Raw genomic sequence first — 17224 nt, 5'->3', positions numbered from 1 at the left:
TTAAAAAATTGGTACTTACACAGTTTAACGTCTCAAACGTACTTTGAAATGAAATTATAGGGCAAATAAGTTAAGAGTTCTATCTCAGTACGGAACCGAACAGCGCCAAACTGACTCCATTGACTATAATGCGGGGCTGTTCGGTTTCCGCTCAGTTGCCTGGCTTTTAGACGGAAGAAAAAGCGCTGCATTTTCTTGCGGTTTTTTGAACCGGGTCTGTGGCTGCACCTCCGACCGGAGGTTCCAAAGCAGATGTGAAGCCACCCTAACTTTATTTCACCAAATTGAAATCTCGTTATTTGACTCCACAAAGTAGCCACCTCCAGCTGATATGGCAACTTTACACAATTGAAACATTCTTTCTTCAACCGAATTCAGATATTGTTCAAAACTTTCTACTGCCCACAGTGCCCTTCAGTCTACAGCCATTCTCTTTGTGATTGAAGGGTGATGTGAATGACGTCTCCTATACTACCGGTCTAAAGCTTTCAAACACCTCCATTTTTCCAGTTGTTTTTTATATTAACACAGTTAAAGGTCCAGCAAATAACGTGAAATGGTTCAAAGATTTAAAAGTAAGTTAAAAACAAAAAATACAATTTTTATTTTTATTTTTTAACCTGAAATGCAACAATAGTCTGAATTTATGATTTTAACCAAAGGGCTTTTTTCAAAGAACACATCAAGGACAGCTGTTCTGCCGCACAGAAAGCAAATTATGGTTTGAAATTGGATGCAAGCTATTCCTACAGGTGTCTCAACCTTTGTAGATTACTTTCAAACCCTCTGTTTCTCTATAACCAGTGTTGTAACAGACTGCATTACAAGTGTCTGCTTTGCAGACCTTCAGGTATTGTATTTTTGGCTTCTTCAGTGAATATGTGTTTTTTTCTTTTTCCTCACCTCTGTGATTTCAAGAAAGAAATAATTACTAGAGATGAGCGAGTATACTCGCTAAAGGCAATTGCTTGAGCGAGCATTGCCTTTAGCGAGTACCTGCCCGCTCGAGACTGAAGGTTCGGGTGCCGGCGGCGGGCAGGGAGCTGTGGGGGAGAGCGGGGAGGAACGGAGGGGAGATCTCTTTCTCCCTCTCTCCCCTCCCCCCCCCCCGCTCCCTCCTGCTGACTGCCTCTACTCACCGCTCACCCGCGCCGGCACCCGAACCTTCTGTCTCGAGCGGGCAGTTACTCGCTAAAGGCAATGCTCACTCGAGCAATTGCCTTTAGCGAGTATACTCGCTCATCTCTAATAATTACCCAAAGAAGACGGACAATTATAACCTTTAGGTTTGTCCTATAGTGAAATTGCCAAGGTGACAATCTGTGCAATATCCTATACCATTAAAAGTCACTTGGAAACTGAAGGAAACTGACAGGAAGAGATCAAAGGCCACTACAAAATCAGATGGTAAACTTTTGGGAGTCAACAGTTTGCATGATCGGGACCTCACAGCACAAAATCTTCAAGCACAGCTTAATGCAGCAAAAATGAACAAGTTTCCATTTTGGCTGTGAAGAAAAGACTTCTATCTGCAGGTTTGACAGGTAGAGGATCACAAAACCACTGCCAGGATTGCAAAATGCAAAAAAGACTTGCCTGGGCCAAGAAGCACCTCCAGCGGACTGATGAATCAAAATTTAACATCTTTGGTACATCATGGAGGATTTTTGTACGTCATCGAGTAGGTGAAAGGATGGTTCCTGAGTGTGTGACACAAACTGTCAAACATGGAGAGGAAACGTAATGGTCTGGGGCTCTTTTACTGGATCCTGAGTTGGCAACTTGCACAGGGTGACTGGCACACTGGACAAAAAGGACTTCCACAGCATTTTGATATGCTATGCAATACCCTTTGGTGCACACCTAGGTTGTCAGGGGTTCATATTACAGCAAGACTATAATCCAAAATGTACTTCTAGATTATGTCAGAACTACTTAGGAAGTCTGCAAGTTTCAAAGAATGGAATTTCCTGCACACTCTCCAGATTTAGGCGGGGTCACACAGGCGTAAACGCAGTCCATGGTCATGCAGCGCTGTTATCACCTGGCTACCAGAACCACCCAGAGCAGGGCTAGAGATGAAGTCAACACAAATTTGTCGGGAAAGCTTTCAGCCAAAATGGCAATTCAGTGCTAAAGGTTAAACTCCCATGCATTTCGTATGGTGTTTCCATATTTTTGTTCACCCCCTGTATATGCTATTCAGGGATTGTGTACAGCTATGTGGCAAATCTCATGCGCATTGTAATGGCGGCAACTAGTTGTTATCACTCTTTAGAAACCCAGTATCTGTTAGATAAGTTAGAAATGTACTAGAAAAGGCTTTAGCACAACCTGAGAACTCAAGAAATTGTATTTCATAGTGATTCTTTATTACAACTTTTGTCTTACTAAGGGTGCGTTCAGACGAGCGTGTTTTGGTGCGTACTAAGTTGTGTACATACGTCCACACCTAGGTACGAGCAAAAGCACACGTGAACACAGCTGCGTGCTTGTTGTCAATGGAGCCGCGGCTGCTGCCGGCGGCTCCATTGAAAACAATGCTCTGCCGGTCCCCTGCATTCTTTTCCAGGGAAGGGTTTTACATATAAGCCCTTCCCTGAAAAAGAAACATTTTAGTGCAAAACAAAAAAGAATAAAAAAAAAACGTACCTGTCCGCCGCTGCTGTGACCCCCGCGGGCATGAAGAACACATCTGCCGCATGCGGCTGATGTATCCTTCACCCCCGCTAGTTAAGAGAATTCCCTGCTGCTACATCTGCCACATCTGTGGCAGATGCAGCAAAAGGAATTCTTCAATTCTCAATCCTGCTGCCGACATCCTGTCAATGGCTTTTCAGGGAAGGGCTTCATAAGCCCTTCCCTAAAAAGCCATTTAAAATAGTGCAAAAAATAATAAAAAAACAATTCTCACCTCCATTCAGCTGCCGGGGCTCCGCCGCGACTTCTAGCTCTGTCCCCGGCTCTGTAGTTCTGAGCTATCAGCAGCCGGGGACTTAAATTCCCCGGCTGCTGGTAGCTCTGATTGTGGTTGGCTGAATTGCTTCAGCCATTCACAATCAGAGCTACCAGCAGGAGGGGATTTTAAATCCCCAGCTGCTGATAGCTCAGCAGCGCTACAGAGCCGGGGACAGTGGCAGAAGTTCCCGCTGAGCCCCGGCAGCTGTCAGTGGCTTTGCAGGGAAGGGCTTCATAAGCCCTTCCCTGAAAAGCCTTTTAAAATAGTAAAAAAAATTTAAAAAAGGTACTCACCTCCCTTCAGCTGCCGGGGCACAGCTGCGTGTTCTCCTACTGTCCCCTGCACTGTGGTGCTGAACTGCTGATCTATCAGCAGGCGGGGATTTAAAATCCCCGCCTGCTGAAAGAGTTGTATGTAATTGGCTGAGCACTAGATCAGCACCACAGTGCAGGGGACAGCAGGAGAGCACGCGACTGTGCCCCGGCAGCTGAAGGGAGGTGAGTATCTATTTTTTTTGTTTTTTAAATCACTTTTAATTGATTTCCAGGGAAGAGCTTATATGTAAAGCCCTTGCCTGAAAAACAATTCAGGTGTGCCACAGACCATTGTCTTCAATGGAGCCGCCGGCAGCAGAAGCGGCTCTATTGAAGAGAATGCCAGCATTTTTTTTTTTTTACACTAAAACCTTTCTTTTTCAGGGAAGGGCTTATATGTATAGTCCTTCCCTGAAAAGGAATGCAGGGAGCCAGCAGGTCATTGTTTTCAATGGAGCCGCCGGCAGCAGCCGCGGATCCATTGAAAACAATGCGTGCATTCCCTATGGTGCACGCATGTCCTATCTTTGCAGGCACGCACCTGCAAAGTACGGACATGTGCACACACCATAGGGAATGCAGTGTTGTAAATACAAGCGTGTTTTGGTGCGCTCGTCTGAACGCACCCTTAGGGAGTAATTCACAACTCGGCAGAGGTTCGACAATGTTACTAATCTTCTGTGTACATTTCAGGAAAATGTCAACATTTCTTTAACATGTCTCTCCATTCTGTATCTATGCTATATAAACTTTCAGAATTATTTGTATTACTCCAATGCATCTCATATAGAAAATAAAGCAACTTTGAAAATAATCTAAAAGTCAAAAAATATGGTACCGTTTTGTGTCTATAGCTGGTGTGTACAGTAAGGGCCCTTTTACACATGCCAAATCTGAACAATTATTGCTCAGTGTAAATGCATGCCCCGACTGAACAACAAACAAGAATTTGTTAGCTTCTCATTCGTCAATCAGTTTCTTCAGGTTTTAAAATCGAAGGACGATGTAAACAGGCAGCCGTTCATCTATAAACAACCACCTGTTTCCTGTGAATGAAGGTGGGTGGGTTGGAATGATCCCCGATCCACTCCACCTCCATTCACTGAGCGAAATTCGTTCCTGTCTAAAAGCACAGGTACAATTATTGCTGGGACGACTGTCGGGCATCTGCGCCCAATAAGTCGTCCCGTGTAAAGGGGTCCTTAGTAACAGACTACCAACATATAATACATACTGATCTTGTGGTCATGTAATTTCTCTACCCTCGTGTCCTCCTGCTAAATGACCTACAGTAAAAGAAGGACCAGATGAAAGTGAGTAAGTCAATGGCTACAGGATTATTATTTTAGCATTGTTACTTCAGAAGATAGTAAGAAAATACTTAAAGGGGTTGTCCCGCGCCGAAACGTTTTTTTTTTTTTTTCAACCCCCCCCCCCCCCCCCCCCCGTTCGGCGCGAGACAACCCCGATGCAGGGGTTAAAAAAGAACACCGGACAGCGCCTACCTGAATCCCCGCGCTCCGGTGACTTCTTACTTACCCGGTGAAGATGGCCGCCGGCATCTTCTCCCTCGGTGGACCGCAGGGCTTCTGTGCGGTCCATTGCCGATTCCAGCCTCCGGATTGGCTGGAATCGGCACGTGACGGGGCGGAGCTACACGGAGCCCCATTGAGAAAAGCAGAAGACCCGGACTGCGCAAGCGCGTCTAATTTGGCCATTAGACGGCGAAAATTAGACGGCAACCATGGAGACGAGGACACCAGCAACGGAACAGGTAAGTGAATAACTTCTGTATGGCTCATAATTAATGCACAATGTACATTACAAAGTGCATTAATATGGCCATACAGAAGTGTATAGACCCACTTGCTGCCGCGGGACAACCCCTTTAAATATAATGTTATTGCCAGAATTGCTCCTTTGAGGGTAGACAGAATCACATCAGTCTATAGTCAGTAAATACCATCTGGGCACAGACTTGGAGAAATTAGTCTCCTGGTAATAACAGTACTATTGGGAATTTCCATGCAGTCAATGCAGTGATTTTTGCCTAAAGATGATACTTCAATTTATCCATGCATTTTGGAGCATGTGCTGTCCGTGTAATTCCATGGACAATACGCCGCCCCATTATAGCCTACAAGGCTATACACATGGATGTTTTTACACACGGACCGCGGCTCCACATGAAAAAACCCACGGCATGTCCTATTTCTATCTGTTTCACGGATGAGAAATAGGACATGCCAGTATATGTCAATGTGTTTTGCCCATTTTTATTGGAAAGGACATGACATGCTTGGTTGTCTAAAGCAGGTTTTGCCCGCATGTCTCAAGCACAACTCACATGTATAAACAAGAGTGTCCCTATTCACTGACAGCTGCATATTTGACAAAATTAGTTGCAATTGCCATTTATGATCTACCCAAAAGCACTAACCAACAATGAAAATGCCAGTCAGTACTCGTTCATTTTGCCTAGATGGGCAGATTATCTGCAGTATGGGGACAGATCATCATTACTATCGGAGTTTGTCCCCTTACTGCTATCATTGGTTGGCTGCACATCACCATTTTCACATGGGGAGATGTGCAGCCAACCTGCAAAAACGTTTATGACAATGACATACAAGCATTTGCTCTTTTTTTGCTGATTGTTTGTGTTATGTTCGTGTGGGCAAGTGAGCACCGGCCCACACGAATGTTACCAATGATAGGGAACACCAAGTGAAACAACCACCAAATGAACACCTCTTCCTATCTTCTACAAAGGAAGTTGACTAATGACCTACCTGAGCGGGGACATTGCCCCAATAAAGGGCGGCCCAGCGGTCTTCGTATCTGGGCCCTTGCTGCCTCTAGGAAGCCATGCACCCAGGTTGGGACACATACACATGCCACCACCAACAGGGACAACTAGACAGGAAAAGATAACACTCAGAGCCATGATCACACCATACAGCAGCAAATACACAAACACTAGTAGCAGATGTAAATGCTATAAATGCCATGTATTTGTTAACATTTTAGCCAAAATATGGAAGCTAGCGGGCAACATCACGGCTCCCGGGAATACGGCTAGTCCCTACACTATCCAGGAGTCCAGCGACATAACCAAAAAAAAAACACAAGACACAAACGTTTCTTGCAGCTATTGCACAGAGAGAGAGAAGGAGAACAGAAAGCTGAACACACCCACACCTGGGAAGACAGCTTATATGTGTACCAACCTGGAGTGATTGGCTGGCTGGAGACACACCCATCCCCGGGAAGACAGATTATATGTGTACTGCCCTGGAGTGATTGGCTGACTGGAAACACACCCACCCCATGGGGAAGACAGCTTATATGTGTACTGCCCTGGAGTGATTGGTTGGCTGGAGACACACCCACACCTGGGAAGACAGCTTTTATGTGTACTGACCTGGAGTGATTGGCTGGCTGGAGACACACCCACACCTGGGAAGACAGCTTATATGTGTACCGACCTGGATTGATTGGCTGGCTGGAGACAGACACACCCAACCAGCGCAATTCCCAACACCTGAGCAGGAAAACTGCAGATAATCTGTAGTACCACAGATCTTAGGAGAAAGGCTTGACAGTTTGCACTTTTAGGCCTCGGTCAGACGACTATTTTTTGCCGCGATTTGCGGATCGCATGTCGGATGTGCATCCGCAAATCGCGTGACCGGGGCCGACGATTCGCCGAAAAATCTGCAGCTAGCAGCGTTTTTGGCGAAACGGGCCCGATCAAAGGAGCGCTGTCCAACCCATTGAAATTCAATGGAGCCGGCAATACAGCCGACTCCATTGAAAGCGATGGGCTGCCGGCGAGCGCGGGATGAATTTTCGGGAAGGGCTGAAAAATATAAGCCCTTCCCTGAAAATCATCCTAAAATGTGTAAAAATAAAAAAAATATGTATATACTCACCTTGTTTCTGCAGCCGGAGTTCAGCGGCGGCCGTCCGGTAGTTCTCCTGAACTGCTCTGTGTAGTATTCAGCAGGCAGGGATTTAAAATCCCCGCCTGCTGAATGGGCTGCCTCTGATTGGTCACAGTCCTTACCAATCAGAGGCAGCTCTCACTCACCCATTCATGAATTCATGAATGGGTGAGTGAGTGCTGCCTCTGATTGGCTCAGCGCAGGGACCAATCAGGAGCAGCTCTCAGCTGTCATTCAATAGTTGAGAGCTGCCCCTGATTGGTCCTTGCGCTAAGCCAATCAGAGGCAGCACTCACTCACCCATTCATGAATTCATGAATGGGTGAGTGAGAGCTGCCTCTGATTGGTGAGGGCTGTGACCAATCAGAGGCAGCCCATTCAGCAGGCCTTTCCGAAAATTCCGCAACGCAACTTTGCGTTTTTAACATTAGAAAGTCCCATTGACAATTGGAAGAAAAAATAGGAGCAAATTTGCAGCAGAAAAAAAAACGCTAGTGGGTAGTCACCCTTAGACTGCCTGATAATTGGGCAAACAATCTTACAATGGATTAAGCCAATATTTGCATAGAAATATAAGATTGTAGGAAGCTTGAGTGGTACCGCTGTAAATGGCCAATGCCATCTGCCTTGATTTTAGGAGATTATTTTCATGAATGGTGTGATGTACCCTGTTTCCCTGAAAGTAAGACATAGCATGTTTTTCAAGAATTTTTGAGGATGCAAAATGATTTTTAAGGCTTTTTGAGGATGCTTGAAATATAAGCCCTACTCCAAAATTAAGCCCTGCTAACAGTTAATTAAAAAAGTATATTTAAATAGTATCCAGGCAGCTATACATTTTAAATAGTTAAACCTTTTTGAACAAAAATTAATATAAGACACTGTCTTATTTTCGGGGAAACGCGGTACAAGCAGGTCTCTGGTGCCAAGTAGCCCATATACCTTACCCGTGCTAAACGCTTTGGGTTGTTTTCTATTGATCACTATAGAAGTTTCCATGTTATTAAAAAACTTAACTAGTTACTCCATTAGTTTCACCGGATCCTAAATCTTCAATAATTTGCTATCTCCCTACCACAAGATAAGTTCCCTTTTTCAAGTTCTTTACCATTCCCAGTTTAAAGATCTCCTCCTTTTATTTCAGTTGAGGACCAAACCTCAAAAAATCATATTATCAGTGACGTACAAAGTAATAAAGCTGAGAGTAATTTCTGATGGAATGACTTGTTTGATAAAATGGAACCCAGTACACCACTGATGGAACAAGTCAATGAAAACATAAGAGGTGTACATTGGACCCATAAGCCATCCAGTACTGAGAAAAAGTTCAACCCAAAAGAACACCTGTACATTTGCTCTGTCTGTGGTAAAAGTTTTGGTGGGAATTCTTTACTAGTGAGCCGTGGGAATTCTTTACTAGTGGGCCATGAGAATTCATACCCTATGCCTGTAATCACTATGCTAAAAGTTTTAATGACAAGTTCTATCTCTTGCAGCACTTAAGGACTCAATGTTACCATGCAGGGCGGCGCAGGGTCCCGCGGTCAGCGCGCGCCGCTCCAGCTTCGGCTCTGGCGTCCCGGAGCTGTGACGTCAGGGCTCTCCCGGCGACGTGGGGCGGGCGGTGTGCGGCGGTGGCGTGGGCGGGTCCGCCCGTAGGGAGCCGCCCGCACCCTTTCCTCTCTCTTGTATTGTGAGTGGGGGAGTTGGCTCCTCCCACTCTCCACCCATGGGCGGAGTCTCACAGTTATAAGGCTGGCAGTGACCTGAGCTCACTGCTAGTTATTGGTTCTGTCAGCTACTAGTCAGTCCTGTCTGCAGTTCTGCTCAGTCAGTTTCCTAGCTTGCTTGTCAGTTTCCTTTTCCAGCTTTGCCTTGCTCAGTATTTCCTGTTTGGTCATTCCATCTGCCTTTCCTTGTCGGCACTCTGTCCCCCGGTAGTTAGTTCCATCTAGGTAGTCGCCAGGTCCCTAGCCAGAGTAGGGACCGCCGCCCAGTTGTCCGCCTGGGGTTAGCCAGGGTGAGGCAAGTAGGCAGGGACAGTGGGGTGCGGTAAGTTCAGGGCACCCCATCTGGCGCTCGGGGGTCAGAATGCCGTAACATAATAACTGGCTCTTTAAACTGTTTTTCCATGAAGGTGATCAGCTCCCTCGCGTACGAGCTGCAAGCCCTGGTCAAGGATTTATCCGCTCGCATGGCGGCCCAGGAGCAGCGGGGGTTGTCGCAGGGGCCAGACACCTCAACCAGTCCCGAACCCAAGTGCCCTCTTCCCAAGGTGTTCTCTGGGGAGAGGAACAAGTTTTTTGTTTTTCAACAGGTATGTTGGTTATTTTTTCGGATGCGTCCCCGTTCTTCCGGGTTGAAGGCTCAGAGGGTCGGGCTGATAATGTCCCTGCTGCGGGGCTCTGCTCAGACCTGGGCTTTTTCCATCCCCGAGGGTTCCCCCTGCCTGCAGTCCGTGGACGCATTTTTTCAGGAACTCGGGGGTATCTTCGACGAACCGGACCGAGCAGGGTTGGCGGTTTCCCGGCTGTTGGCGTTGCATCAGGGGTCGTTTTGTATGGAGGATTATTGCTCCAATTTCAGACGCTATGCGGGTGATACTGCATGGAATGATAGTGCTCTGAAAGACGTTTTTCTGCAGGGCTTCTCGGACGCGGTGAAAGACCTGTTGATTTCCCATCCCGTTCCCGGGTCTTTAAAGGAGGCTATGGAGCTAGCGGTAAGGCAGATAGGAGGCTCAGGGCTAGGAAGCAAGATAGACAGGCCCATAGAGTCAGGGAGGTCGTTTGTCCTGGTCCCTCTACTTCCGTACCAGTCTCTGTTCCCGAGCCAATGGAGGTGGACCCGCTGGACCCCAAAGAGCGACGCCGGATTCGTTCATTGCATCATCTCTGCCTCTACTGCGGGAAAGCTGGACATCGGGTGATAACCTGCCCCCTGAGGCTTCAGCGCTCACAGTCTGAACCGGCGGAAAAGCTTCAAGTCCTAGGCGATTGCAGGGAGGATCGCCTAGGACTACAGGTACTTCCTAAGCTTCTGGTACCTTGTCAGGTTAGATTCCGGAATTTTATTGATTATAGGCGTTTATTGATTCCGGAGCAGCCTCTAACCTGATAAGCATGTGTTTCGTTGGACCCCTGATGGCAGAATTTGTGGCGCTGAAGACGCCAATTCGTTTTACCAGTATTGATGCCACCCCTCTCTCTACGGGCCTGGTACGATGGAGGACCCCAGGGTTACAGTTCACGGTGGGGATTCTCCACCCAGAAGAAATATCATTCCTGGTGATGGAGAAAATGTTGGTAGACATGGTACTAGGGATGCCGTGGTTGGCGTTGCACAACCCCCAATTCAATTGGACCACCCGGGAACTGACTCACTGGGGACCATCCTGCCATAGCTCCCCTTCCGCTCTGCTCAGTAGATACCGCACTCATTCCGGAATACCTGTCTGACTTCCGGGATGTGTTTTCTAAAAGACTGTCCGAGACCCTGCCTCCTCATAGAGAGTGGGATTGTGGGATAGACCTTATTCCGAATAAGCCCATCCCTAAGGGAGCCATTTTTAACTTATCCGGGCGGGAGCACGAAGCTCTCAAGGTCTATATTACAGAGTCCCTGGCCAAACGTCATATTAGACCATCCCGTTCCCCGCCTGGGGCGGGTCTCTTCTTTGTTGAGAAGAAGGATGGGACATTGAGGCCTTGTGTAGATTATCGGGCTTTGAACCAGATCACAGTTAAGAACCAGTGCTCTCTGCCTCTGATTCCCGACCTCTTGAATCGGGTGGTGGGAGCCCACTGGTTTTCTAAACTGGATTTAAGAGGGTCTTATAATTTGATCCGTATCCACGAGGGGGATGAATGGAAGACAGCCTTCAATACCCCGTTGGGACACCTTGAATGTCTGGTGATGCCATTTGGCCTGTGTAATGCCCCTGCTGTTTTCCAGGGATTTATGAATGCGGTCTTTCACGACGTCCTGGGGGTGTTTTTAGTCATCTACCTCGACGACATTCTGGTATACTCTCTTGACTGGGACTCTCATGTGCAGCACCTGAGGTTAGTACTAACCCGCTTACGTGAGTACCAGTTGTTCGTCAAATTGGAGAAATGTCTGTTTGGCACCCAACAAGTGTCCTTTCTGGGGTACGTAATTTCTCCAACATCCGTGCAAATGGAGTCGGATAAGGTGGCAGCTATCTCCCAGTGGGTCCGACCAGGTAATCTGAAAGCACTCCAACGGTTCTTAGGTTTTGCGAATTTCTATCACACAATCATTAGAAACTACTCGGTCATCGCTCGACCGTTCACCGATCTTACCAGGAAGGGGGCTGACTTGGTAAGATGGTCTCCTGAGGCCCTGGAGGCATTTGATCGTCTCAAAAGGGCGTTCTCGGCCGCCCCAGTGCTCATTCAACCTGACCTGCAACGCCCCTTCTTCGTGGAGGTTGATGCATCTGAGGTGGGGGCGGGCTCTGTGTTGTCTCAGCTGGTTAGCGGGAGGGCTGGCTACAGTCCATGTGCATTCTTTTCACGAAAGTTCAGTGCGGCAGAGCGTAATTACGATGTGGGCAATCGAGAGTTATTGGCAATCAAGTGGTCCTTAGAAGAGTGGCGCCACCACCTTGAGGGCGCTCGGCACCCCGTCACAGTGTACACTGATCATAAGAACCTAGTATACCTTGCCAACGCTAAGCGACTCACTGTACGTCAGGCCAGGTGGGCACTGTTTTTCTCTAGGTTTAACCTCATAGTGACATATCTTCCGGGGGCTAAGAATGTAAAGGCTGATGCTCTCTCGCGGAGTTTTGGGGTGCCAGAATGTGAGTCGCTCCCTCCCGAAAATATCCTGGAACCTGGGGTTGTGGTTGCAGCTGTGGACTCTGGTCTCATTCCCCGCCTTCAGAGGGCTCAGCAGGATGCTCCCCCAGGCCTCCCAGAGGGCAGATGGTTTGTGCCAGAATCATTACGTCTCACGGTAATTGAAGAGTCCCACTCGTCAGTGTTCGCGGGTCATCCGGGATTGCAAGGGACCCTAGATCTCTGCTCCAGGCTCTACTGGTTGCCAGGCATGTCTCGTCAGATACGTGACTTCGTAAGGGGGTGCTCTGTTTGCGCGCGCGGCAAGAGTCGCCGGCAGCGTCCGGAGGGGCCCCTGAGACCGTTGCCTGTGCCGTCGCGCCCCTGGTCGCACCTTTCGGTAGATTTTGTTACTGACCTGCCAGAATCACAAGGGTTCACCACCGTGCTGGTGGTGGTGGACCGTTTCTCGAAGATGGCCCATTTTGTGGCGTTAGAAAAACTTCCTTCGATTGAATTTGCCTAGGTCTTCATTAAAGAAATTGTCCGCCTCCATGGAGTTCCTGAGAATATTGTTTCCGACCGCGGGGTTCAGTTCATGGCGCAGTTTTGGCGGGCCTTCTGCAGAAACCTTGGGACTTCACTTTCGTTCTCGTCAGCATTCCACCCGCAGACTAATGGTCAAACTGAGCGGAAAAACCAGGATATGGTGCAATATTTGAGGCTGTTTGCAAGCGAGAAGGCTCATCGGTGGGTTGAGTTTCTGTCGTTGGCTGAGTTTGCGCTGAACAACCGTACTAGTTCTTCCACTGGGGTTTCTCCGTTTTTTTGCGTTTATGGCTAGCATCCGCGTTTCCCTACTTCTCTTCCTACCCCGTCGGCCTGTCCTGCAGCTGATGTCGCCACTAATGTGCTGCAGGGGGTATGGAAGGAAGTACAGAAGAATCTGGAGGTAGTGGGGTCTCGCATTCAGTTGCGCAGTGGGAGAAGCCTCTCAGTTTCCGAACCTTACAGGGTGGGTCAGAAGGTGTATTTATCTTCCAGGAACCTAAGATTGAAGGTCCCGTCCTTAAAACTTGCGCCGCGCTTTGTGGTCCTTTTACCATCATGCGGGTAATTAACCCACTCGCTTACGAACTTGAGCTGCCAGCCACGTGGAAAGTGCATAGGGTTTTCCACAAATCCTTGTTGAAACCCTTTGTCCCTTCAGTGAGGCACACCTCCGGTCTCCCGCCTCCCACCCTGGTTCGGGGCGAGGTCGAGTACGAGGTTCAGGAGATTCTGGATTCTCGCTTGCGACGGGGGACCTTGCAATACCTGGTGGCGTGGAAGGGTTTTGGTCCTGAAGACCATTCCTGGGTGGCTGCACGGGAGGTCCACGCTCCCGTGTTGGTATGGTGCTTTCACCGTCGTTTTCCGGATAAGCCTGGTAGGGTTTCCGGGGGCCCTGAGGTTCCCCGTCAGAGGGGGGGTGATGTTACCATGCAGCACGGCGCAGGGTCCCGCGGTCAGCGCGCACCGCTCCGGCTCCGGCGTCCTGGAGCTGTGACGTCAGGGCTCTCCCGGCGACGTGGGGCGGCCGGTGTGCGGCGGTGTGGACGGGTCTGCCCGTAGGGCGCCGCCCGCACCCCTTCCTCTCTCTTGTATTGTGAATGGGGGGTTGGCTCCTCCCACTCTCTGCCCATGGGCGGAGTCTCACAGTTATAAGGCTGGCAGTGACCTGAGCTCACTGCCAGTTATTGGTACTGTCAGCTACTAGTCAGTCCTGTCTGCAGTTCTGCTCAGTCAGTTTCCTAGCTTGCTTGTCAGTTTCCTTTCCCAGCTTTACCTTGCTCAGTATTTCCTGTTTGGTCATTCCATCTGCCTTTCTTCGTCGGCACTCTGTCCCCCGGTAGTTAGTTCCATCTAGGTAGTCGCCAGGTCCCTAGCCAGAGTAGGGACCGCCGCCCAGTTGTCCGCCTGGGGTTAGCCAGGGTGAGGCAAGTAGGCAGGGACAGTGGGGTGCGGTAAGTTCAGGGCACCCCATCTGGCGCTCGGGGGTCAGAGTGCCGTAACACTCATACTGTGGAGAAGCCATATTCTTGTTCTGTGTGTTTCAAATGTTTTAGTCAGAACTCCAGTGTCATTTTCCACATGAGGATTCATCCTGGAGAGAGACCGTTTCAATGTACAGAGTGTGATAAACGTTTGAGCGATCAGTCATACTATTTCCGGCACATGCACTCTCACAGAAGAAAAAAGCCGTACAAATGCAATAAGTGTAAGAAGCGTTTTACCCAGACTTCTAGTTTGGCCTCATATATGAGGATCCACACTGGAGAAAAACCATTCTGAGCTCAAGCTGAAGCCTCATTATACATAGGAGACTACACCAGTAAGAGGAAACACGGCAAAGGGTTCTACCAAGACACCTCTTCTTGAAGGACCTTGATGGAAATTGCAACCTCTGCTACTCTCAATACTTAAAGGGGTTGTCCCGCGAAACAAAGTGAGTCTATACACTTCTGTATGGCCATATTAATGCACTTTGTAATGTACATTGTGCATTAATTATGAGCCATACAGAAGTTATCAGAAGTTATTCACTTACCCGCTCCGTTGCTAGCGTCCTCGTTTCCATGGAGCCGTCTAATTTGCAGCGTCTAATCGCCAGATTAGACGCGCTTGCGCAGTCCGGGTCTTCTTCTTTTCTGAATGGGGCCGCTCGTGCCGGAGAGCGACTCCTTGTAGCTCCGCCCCGTCACGTGCCGATTCCAGCCAATCAGGAGGCTGGAATTGGCAATGGACCGCACAGAAGCCCTGCGGTCCACCGCGGGAGAAGATCCCGGCGGCCATCTTCAGCAGGTAAATAAGAAGTCACCGGAGCGCGGGGATTCAGGTAAGCGCTGTCCGGTGTTCTTGTTTAACCCCTGCATCGGGGTTGTCTCGCGCCGAACGGGGGGGCTGTTAGGGAAAAAAAAAACCGTTTCGGCACGGGACAACCCCTTTAATTTACAAGGTTTTAACCTCTTTCACACTTTTTAATTACATTTCGCATGTGCACTGGATAACCTATGCATAGAGCCTAAAGCACCCAACCTATGTTTTTTTGCAAGATGAGTTGTATTTTTCAATTATACCATTTTATATAGTTTTACTTTTGCAGTACTATTTTTAAAATATTTTTGGAAAAACATAAAATTATTATCTGACAGACATAATTTTTTTCTGTCAACATAGTTATGTGAGGGCTCGTTTTTTACAGGATAATCTGTAGTTTTCATTGATACCAATTTGGAGTACATACGACCTTTTGATTGCTTTTTATTAGAAAAATTTTTGGAAAAAATTTTTGGAGACGGGGCGACCAAAAAAAAGTTCAGCGCTGTTGTTGTATATTTTCTTTTTCTGATGATGTTCACCGTGCAGGATGAATAAGGCTTTACATTGATAGATCAGACTTTTACGAATTCGGCTATACCAAATAAGTTGTTTTTTTTTATTTAGATTTTTTTTAGTACAAATATAGAAAAGGGGGGGGTTAAACGTTTAATACCTTTTACTTTTTAAAATAATTGATAAAACATTTTTTAACTCATTACTACATTGTTTTTTAATCTCCATAGGGGACTTGAAGTTGCAATTGTTGGATCATTCCTGCAGTATAATCTAATACCATAATATTAAATTATATTGTGACCTGTCAGGCAGTCTATGAAGCCACACCACAGGCATAGCTTCATAGACAATCTGCATTGCCAGCCCTGGGAGCCTTCCAAAGGCTCCCAACTGCCATAGCAACCCACAATCTCATCGCGGGGCGACCGTTCAGAATCCGCAAACTTCAGAGCATTAAAAAAGGGTTAACAGATGCGGTCAGCGTGAGCGCTCATCACAGCTGTTGTGGGCTGGTGTTGAAAGATATTCTAATGACAATCCTACAGACTCCTTATAGTCATTAATGGCCCCAATCTCTTCTTTCTCTTGGCCCAGTCTGGCTGCTGAACAGCATAATAAAACTCTCAAAGTCCCCTGCACATAGCAGCAACCCCCACACTTCAATTCTCCAGACACAGACCGTGGCAACCTGATTCTTTTAGATCTCTCTGTGGCGTTCAACCCTGTAGATCGCCAACTCCTCCTCAGTATGCTTTACTCTTCATACACTTGTCAGGACTGCCTGCTCTCGGGGTCTCCGTGCCCGCACCACCGATCCTATCACCCGAGCTGATCGGGTGTGGCGCAGGGGAGCCCCGGCCTTGGTGACCTCCCCTGCCGCCAGGGTCCCGGACATTGGCTCCGGTCGCACGCTCCTCTGCTCAGGAGGCAGCGCCCGGGTAATCGGGTTGCTGGGGATGCGGCGATGCCGTTCCTGTTGCCATGACATTCTATTAGCATGTTCTGCACTCGTTGCTGGATGTCTGGGTCTCTGCACTTGCTGACTTAGGTCTGGGTCTGGCTGCTGGCAGGCTCCCTGCCCCAATCAGCTGCTGGGGCGGGAGTTCTGACAGCATTTAAACGTGCCTGTTTCCTTCCTGCATTGCCAGTGTATGTTTGTCTCCAGGCTACACCTGCATATTTCTGATCTGATTTCCCATTGTGACCCTCTGCTTTTGGACCTGACTTTGACCTCGCCTAATCCCTGGTACTGCGTATTCTCCTGTTGCCGACCCGGACTTCCTGACATGCCTCTGTGTCTGTTTGTCTCTGTATTTGTTTGTAAGTCTGACCCCCTGCCCCGCTTCCCTAGTGAGTATAGGGACCGTCGCCCAGTTGTCGCCCTGGGGCCTAGCCCAGGGGGGCAAGTAGGTAGAGACAGTTGTTGCGGGTAGCTTTTAGGGACTTCCAGTACCCGGACCCCAGTTCCGTGACAACACTCTTTGACACACAAAATATACTTATCAGCTCTTGTCAGTAGCTTCTCTGCAGCCGATGACGTCACCTGCAGGCTCAGCACCAGGACCTCTCTCCCGGCAGATGCACTCCAGCCACCTGCCACTCCGACACCTGTTCTCTTCTCCTCTTTCCCCCGCTGGACATATCCTTCCAGTGGTTCTTCCCAAGAGACTCTCCTGGTCTTCTTGCGTCTCTGGTACTGCTCAGACTTTCCCCTACTTCCGCTGATGTCACTTCTGCCCTTCCGGTACGTTATCAGTAAAAAAAGGAGTAATGAGCTTCAGCCCTAAGACGATACCTGGTGTTTCTGTGTCATGTTTATAT

The 17224-nt window shown here is 48.3% G+C and overlaps 1 pseudogene; it reads left to right on the top strand.

Annotated features, from left to right (window-relative positions):
• The first annotated feature begins 556 nt into the window (after positions 1–556).
• Positions 557–14359, top strand: LOC136633580 (zinc finger protein 501-like; annotated as a pseudogene).
• The last annotated feature ends 2865 nt before the right edge of the window (positions 14360–17224 follow it).

The sequence above is a fragment of the Eleutherodactylus coqui genome, chromosome 6 (genome assembly GCF_035609145.1).
Source record: "Eleutherodactylus coqui strain aEleCoq1 chromosome 6, aEleCoq1.hap1, whole genome shotgun sequence".
In the NCBI taxonomy this organism is placed as follows: domain Eukaryota; kingdom Metazoa; phylum Chordata; class Amphibia; order Anura; family Eleutherodactylidae; genus Eleutherodactylus; species Eleutherodactylus coqui.
Note: the sequence above shows the minus strand (reverse complement) of the source record. Positions and strands in the feature narration are given on the sequence as shown.